This window comes from Syngnathoides biaculeatus, chromosome 7 (assembly GCF_019802595.1).
Source record: "Syngnathoides biaculeatus isolate LvHL_M chromosome 7, ASM1980259v1, whole genome shotgun sequence".
NCBI classification, from domain to species: Eukaryota; Metazoa; Chordata; class Actinopteri; order Syngnathiformes; family Syngnathidae; genus Syngnathoides; species Syngnathoides biaculeatus.
Genome location: NC_084646.1, coordinates 29443650 through 29451099, shown reverse-complemented (window position 1 = coordinate 29451099; position 7450 = coordinate 29443650).

Genomic DNA, 7450 nt, shown 5'->3' with positions numbered 1-7450 from the left:
CGCTTATGCTTGTAATTTACTTCATAATGAGAAGCAGTTTCATTTTCACAAGTTTTAGATGGAACAACCCACTGGCATGACTGTATGCTAAATAATCGTGCCTCAAAACTCTATTCTATCTCGGCTATCTTTGGGGCAGATGGTGGGTACACCCTGAGCTTGTTGCCAGCCAATCCCAGGGCACATAGAAACAAACAACCATTCTTACACACAAGCACACCTCAGGGAAATTTAGAGTCCTCAATTAATGCATGTTTTTGGAATATTAGAGGAAACTAACGTGCCCGGAGAAAAAAACATGCAGGCATAGGGAGAACATACAAACTCCACACAGACACGGCTGGGATTTCAATGCCCATCCTCATAACTGAGAGGCTGATACAAGCTCTAACTATTCCTGTCACCGTCCCGCCAACCAAAAATGTCTATTTGTTATAGTTGACCCCCTTCATGGAGTTTACTCTGAATTCCCCACCCAATTCTCAAAACTTCCATCTATCCTTGTAATATTCCATCCATCGATCCAATTTCTTTGCCACTTATCCTCACGAGGGTGGTGGGGAGTGGTGGAGCCTATCCCAGCTGTCAACAGGCAGGAGGCGGGCTACACCCTGAAGTGGTTTCCAGCCAATCACAGGACACATGGAGACAAGCAGCCGCACTCACAATCACACCTAGGAGCAATTTAGAGTGTCCAATTAATGTTGCTTGTTTTTGGGATGCGGGAAGAAACCAGAGTGCCCGGATATAACCCACCAAGGCATGTGGAGAACATGCAAACTCCACACAGGTGGGGCCGGATTGAACCCATTTCCTCAGAACTGTGAGGCCAAAACTCTACCAGCTGATCCACCATGCTGCCTCCTTGTAATTAGTAGAGATAAAATAATCATTGCTGATGACTGCAGGTTAAAGTCAGAAATAGTCACGCCGCTTGGGCTCTAGTACCATTCCTCTTGTGAGGGTTTGGACTCTGTTCCACTCTGGAGTTGCCCACGGTGAGAGATGGCGAGCAGGTGTGGGTATACTTATTGCCCCCCGGCTCGGGTCTGTACGTTGGGGTTTACCCCGGTGGATGAGAGGCTAGCCTCCCACTGCCTTCATGTTAGGGGATGGGTCCTGACTGTTGTTTTTGCTTATGCACCAAAGAGCAGTTCAGAGTAGCCTCCTTTTTTGGAGTCCTTAGACGGATTGCTGGAGAGCACCCGCTCTGGGGACAACATCCTTCTGCTGGCGGACTTCAATGCCCACGTGACCCATGACAGTGAGACCTGTAATGGCGTGATTGGAAAGAGCGTCCCCCCTGATCAGAACCCAAGTGGTGTTCTGTTACTGGACTTCTGTGCTCATCACAGATTGTCCATAAAGAACACCATGTTCAGGCATAAGTGAGTTCTCATGTCAATTGGCACCAGGGCACCCTAGATCTCAGTTAGTTGATTGACTTTGTGGTCATGTCATCAGACTTGTGACTGAATGTCTTGGGCACTCGTGTGAAGAGAGCAGCAGAGCTGTCAATTGATCACCACGTGGTGGTGAGCTGAGTCCGATGGTAGGGAAAGATGCTGGCCTGGCCATGGAACAATGGACAAGCTCTCCACCCTTGGGAGGATCCTCGAGGTGCATGGGAGTTCACCCAACCAGTCTACATGTGTTTTGTGGACTTGTAGAAGGCGTTCGACTGTTTCACTTGGGTAGTCCTGTGGGGGGTTCTTTGGGAGTACGGGGCACCAAAATCCCTGATATGAGCTGTACGGTCCCTGTACAGCCGTTGTCAAAGTTTGGTCCGCATCGCATAAGTCGGACTCAGTTCTGGGGAGAGCTGGACTCTCTAATCTTTGCAGATGATGTGGTTCTGTTTTTTGTCATCAAGCCGTGATCTCCAGCTCTCTCTGGAATGGTTATGAACTGAGTGTGAAGCAGCTTGGATGAGAATCAGCACCTCCAAATCTGAGACCATGGTCTTCAGTTGGAAAAGGGTGGTGTGCCCTCTCCGGGTCGGGGATGAGATCTTGCCCCAAGTGCAGGAGTTCAAGTATCTTAGGGTCTTGTTCACAAGTGAGGGAAGAATGAAGTGGGAGATCAACAGACGGATCGGAGGAGCGTCTGCAGTGATGCAGACTTTGTTTCAGTTCATTGTAGTAAAAAGGGTCGAAAAGCCGAAAGGCAAAGCTCTCAATTTACCAGTCGATCTACTTTCCTACCCTCACCTATGGGCACAAGCTGTTGGTCGTGACCGAAAGAACAAGATCCTGGTTACAAGCTGCCGAAATGAGTTTCCTCCCGACGGTGTCCGGGCTCTCCCTTAGAGATAGGGCGAAAAGCTCGGTCATCCGGGAGGGGCTCAGTTTCGGGCCGCTGTTCCTCCGCATTGAGAGGAGCCAGATGAGGTGGTTGGGGAATCTGATTCGGATGCCTCCCAGACAGCTCCCTGGTAAGGTGTTCTGGGCATGTCCCACTGGAAAAAGACCCAGGGATGACCCAAGACATGCTGGAGAGAATATGTCTCTTGGCTGGCTTGTGAACGCCTTGGGATCCCTCTTGAAGAGCTGAAAGTAGTGGCTGAGGAAAGCGAAGTCTGGGTATACCTGCTGAAGCTTCTTCCCCCACGACCCAACCCAGAAAAGCGGTAGAAAAAGGATGGATGGATATCTGATTCGTGGTCAGTGATGGTGTCAATATTTCCCCTGTGATTGCGTAGTGACCAATTCACGTTAGAGTTAAGTGCCACCTGTGCACTACTCGTCTTGCGAGCGGTGGCTCTAATATGGACAGTTTTTTTTACTGTTGCGTTTTTACGATATGTTGTTGTTTGGAATACTCTGGCAGAATGTGTCATGATCCTGCCGCTCCAGCCCGGGCTGTGCGGGTACCCGCGCGGTTGCACTTATTGGGAGGCGCACACCTGCGCCTCATGCAGGCTGATTATCCTGTGTATTTATATGACGACTGGTCCGCGCCAGATCGTTGCGCTTCATGTCCCGTTTGAGTACTCCCGTATCCCTGATCGACAACCCGTGTGTACCGACCTTCGCCTGTTCTCCGACCAACCTTGTAAGCCTGACTCCTTTGATACTTCTGCCTGCTTTGATCGTTCTCCTGTGTACCGACTCCTGCCTGCCCGCTCACCTGCTCTCTTCGCCCGACGTCCCAACTACCGCTGCTGCACCGGACTGCCTGCTCGATCCCCGACCTCGGCATATAATAAACGTTTCTCCTTGAACTACCTTGCATCGTCCGAGTCCTGCATTTGGGTCCTACTCCCGTTCCGATGGGTCGTGACAGACTGTCTGTTAAAGAAATCATGTTCTCATTTTGTACATACTGTAGTTGGTTACACATCACCACCTAGCTTCTACCTTTGAAATCATTGTCTTGAAAACCGATGTCATCAATCAGACAGATGTAATCAATCAAACAGTCCCACACAAAACTGTCAGGGAATTTGAAGCACGGAAGGTAACATGACTTTTGTTTTTGTAGCATGGAAGCTGACAAGAGGACACAATTCTGATGATTGACTTACTAAAGACCTAAAACAAGTACTGAGATAGAAAAGAGGATTTTCTTCTCTTTCTCAGAGGAGTAAATGAAAAAAGTTAGTCGTTGGGTAAAGCGTACCATTATAAAAGCTAAGATGGACGATAAAAACAAAGTGGAGGCATCTTTTACCCAAGAGAACCTCACAAGGGTCGCAGGACTGCTGGAGCATATCACAGCTGTCATTTGCAAGGAGGCGGAGTAGACCTTGAGCTGGTTGTAAGCCAATCGCAGGGCACACAGGCAGACAACAGTTGCACTCACGTCACACATCGGAGCAATTTAGGGTCTCCAAATAATGCATGTCTTTGGGATGTTGGAAGAAATTGGAGTAGACGGAGAAAACCCATGCAAACTCCACAAATAAACATTCCTCAAATCAGAATTCAGTGATCAGCTCGAACTTTTTGTCTTTTGGTTTGTATGTCTGTCTGGACTACATTATTTGTGCAGTCAGTCTTTTATCATTCTGCACTATGTGCATACTGTTGTTGATTACTACTGCCCACTTATTTGTGTGAAAAATCTCTGCGTCATTTGCACAAATGTCACTGTAGCCTATCTTTGCACGATTAATCATTTAAAATTGTTTCAAATTGCTTGAGGACAACATCACTTGTCCTTACCATTATATGATGATCATGATACTAGTGGTAGTTTTTGATTGATCAATGATTCTCCAGCTTGTGTTTTTAATGTCCTAAATTTACATTTTTTCACAGTGGCAGTTTGTTGTCATACTTGAGTGGTTTCAACAACTTCCTTGTTTTTTGTTACATACAGAAGCTACTAAAGCTGACTTTAATTCTGACTGACCACATATAGCCTGCTAGTTATATGCCCACTGTGCCTTGTGTTTTAAAATATTACAGTATCCTGAAAAACAACATAGATAACACCAGGAAATTAAAAAAAAAAAAAAACGACACTGAGCTGTTCTTTAAATGTTGGTTTCCAAGGAATATGCATTGGAGGGATGGAATCATAGTCACCTAACTGTATGACGTAGAGGAAGAAAAGGCCCAGTTATTATCCATCCATCCATCAATTTTCTTAGCCGTTTATCCTAACAAGGTTTGTGGGAGTGCTGGAGCCTATCACAGCTGTCAACGGGCAACTGGTTGCCAGCCAATCGCAGGGCACATAGAGACAGTCAACAGTCACACTCGCAATCACACCTAGGGGCAATTTAGAGTGTCCAATCAATGCATGTCTTTGGGATGTGGAAGGAAACCAGAGTGCCAGGAGAAAACCCAGGCAGGCACGGGGAGAACATGGCAACTCCACAGGTGGGCCGGGATTGAACTCGGTTCCTCAGAACTGTGAGCCTGACACTTTACAGATGCGCCACCTTTCCGCCCCAAGTAATTCTAAGTAAGTAAATAAATAAGCACCCTTCCACCAATATACTCACTCTCTCACCTCTGAACATGTGGAAACCATCGAAGTCTGCTCTCTTGAATCTTGTCTCCAAAACATCCAACTTTGGCTGTCCCTCTAATGAGCTCATTTCTAATCCTATCCAAGCTGCTCACTCCGAGGGAGAACCTCAACATCTTCATTTCTGCTACCTCCAGTTCTGCTTCCTGTTGTTTCTTCAGTGCCACCGTCTCTAATCCGTACATCATGGCCGGCCTCACCACTGTTTTGTAAACTTTGCCCTTGATCCTACCAGAGACTCTTCTGTAAATTAACACACAAGACACTTTTCGCCAGCTGTTCCAACCTGCTTGGACCCTCTTCATTTCCTTACCACACTAACCATTGTTCTGGATTGTTTACCCTAAATATTTGAAGTCCTCCACCCTCGCTATTTCTTCTCCCTGGAGCCTCACTCTTCCCACCTCCACCTTTCTCATTCACGCACATATATTCTGTTTTACTCCGGCTAATCTTCATTCCTCTCCTTTCCAGTGCATGTCTCCATCTTTCTAATTGTTCCTCTGCATGCTCCCTGCTTTCACTGCATCTCACAATATCATCTGGGAACATCATGGTCCAATGGCATTCCAGTCTAACCTCATCTGTCAGCCTATCCATTACCACTGCAAACAGGAAGGGGCTCAGAGCTGATCCCTGATGCAGTCCCACCTCCACCTTAAATTCCTCTGTCACACCTAAGGCACACCTCACCATTGTTCTGCTGCCATCATACATGTCCTGTACTATTTTAACATACTTCTCTGCCACACCAGACTTACGCATGCAGTACCACAGTTCCTCTCTTGGTACTCTGTCATAGGCTTTCTCTAGATCTACAAAGACACAATGTAGCTCCTTCTGACCCTCTCTGTACTTTTCCACGAGCATCCTCAAGGCAAATAATGCATCTGTGGTACTCTTTCTAGGCATGAAACCAAACTGTTGCTGGCAGATACTTACTTCTGTCGTGAGTCTAGCCTCCACTACTCTTTCCCATTTCTTCATTGTGTGGCTCATCCTCTTTATTCCTCTGTAGTTTCCACAGTTCTGAACATCCCCTTTGTTCTTAAAAATGGGAACTAGTATACTTTTCCTCCATTCTTCTCGCATCTTCTCTCCCGCTAGTATTCTTTTGAATAGGTTGGTCAAAAACTCCACAGCCACCTCTCCAAATTGCTTCCATACCTCCACAGGCATGTCATCAGGACCAACTGTCTTTGCATTTTTCATTCTGTTCAGTGCCTTTCAAACTTCTCCCTTACTAATCAAAGGCACTTCCCGGTCATTCACGCTTACCTCTTCTACTCTACCTTCTCTCCCATTTTCTTCATTCATCAACTTCTCAAAGTACTCTTTCATCAACTTAGCACACTACTGGCACCAGTCAACAGATTTCAATCGATATCTTTTATCACCTTTACTTGCTGCACATCCTTCCCAACTCTATCCCTCTGTCTGGCCAATCTGTAGAGGACCTTTTCTCCTTCTTTCGTATCCAATCTGGAGTACATGTCGTCATATGCTTCTTGTTTAGCCTTCGCCACCTCTACCTCCCCGTAATACAAAGTCAATTGTTCCCACCAAAAATCAAGAAATAAATGTTAAAATTCTTTACCATAATTCTCTGTTGTGGTTTGTTTGGAATCCCGAGGTGAGGTTAGGGTCGATCGAGGAAGGCAGCTGAGCAGTCCCCCGTCCTGATTCTTGGGTAGGGGAAGACGAGTGCGCTCGTCCTGGATGATCAGTCACTTGTCCGGAGACCCCCTGGATCGGCGATCAAACCTGGAGTCCCACTTACACCAATGTCATGACCAGAACATTAGGCTGAACCCAAAATGCACAACTCATGAGACCAGGTACATTTCGGGAAGCGTCTCTATTCAGTCCAAGGTCGAAACACAGGCAGGCAGTCCAAAGAAGCACAGAAGAAAGCGTCGTCAACGAGGCAGGGTTCGGAGTCGCAAGGACATGGACAAAGGGTTGCGGGAACGTGACATAGTAGTACAACGATCTGGCAAGGACCAGACCGCACGCGTGGCCATATATACATGGACTGTAATCACTAAGACGAGACACAGGTGTGAGCATCTGCTCATTGGACCTGGTGCACGCCGCATCGGGGACAGTCACACCCATGACAACCAACTGTTTTTGTAAAATATTTTTCTGACACCATAAGAAAGGAGACAATCTTGTCTTTGTGGATTTTTATTACTGTTCAATGCCTTTCTCACTCCCCCCTTAATAATCATTACCACTTCTTGGTCATTCACGCTTGCCTCTTCTACTCTTCCTTCTCTCCCATTTTCTTCATTCATTAGCTTTCCAAAGTACTCTTTCCATCTACTTATCACACTACTGGCATCAGTTAACATATTTCCATCGCTATCCTTAATCACATTTACTTGCTGTTCATCCTTCCCATCTCTATCTCAATGTCTGGCCAACCTATTGAGATCCTTTTCTCCTTCTTTCGTATCCAATCTGG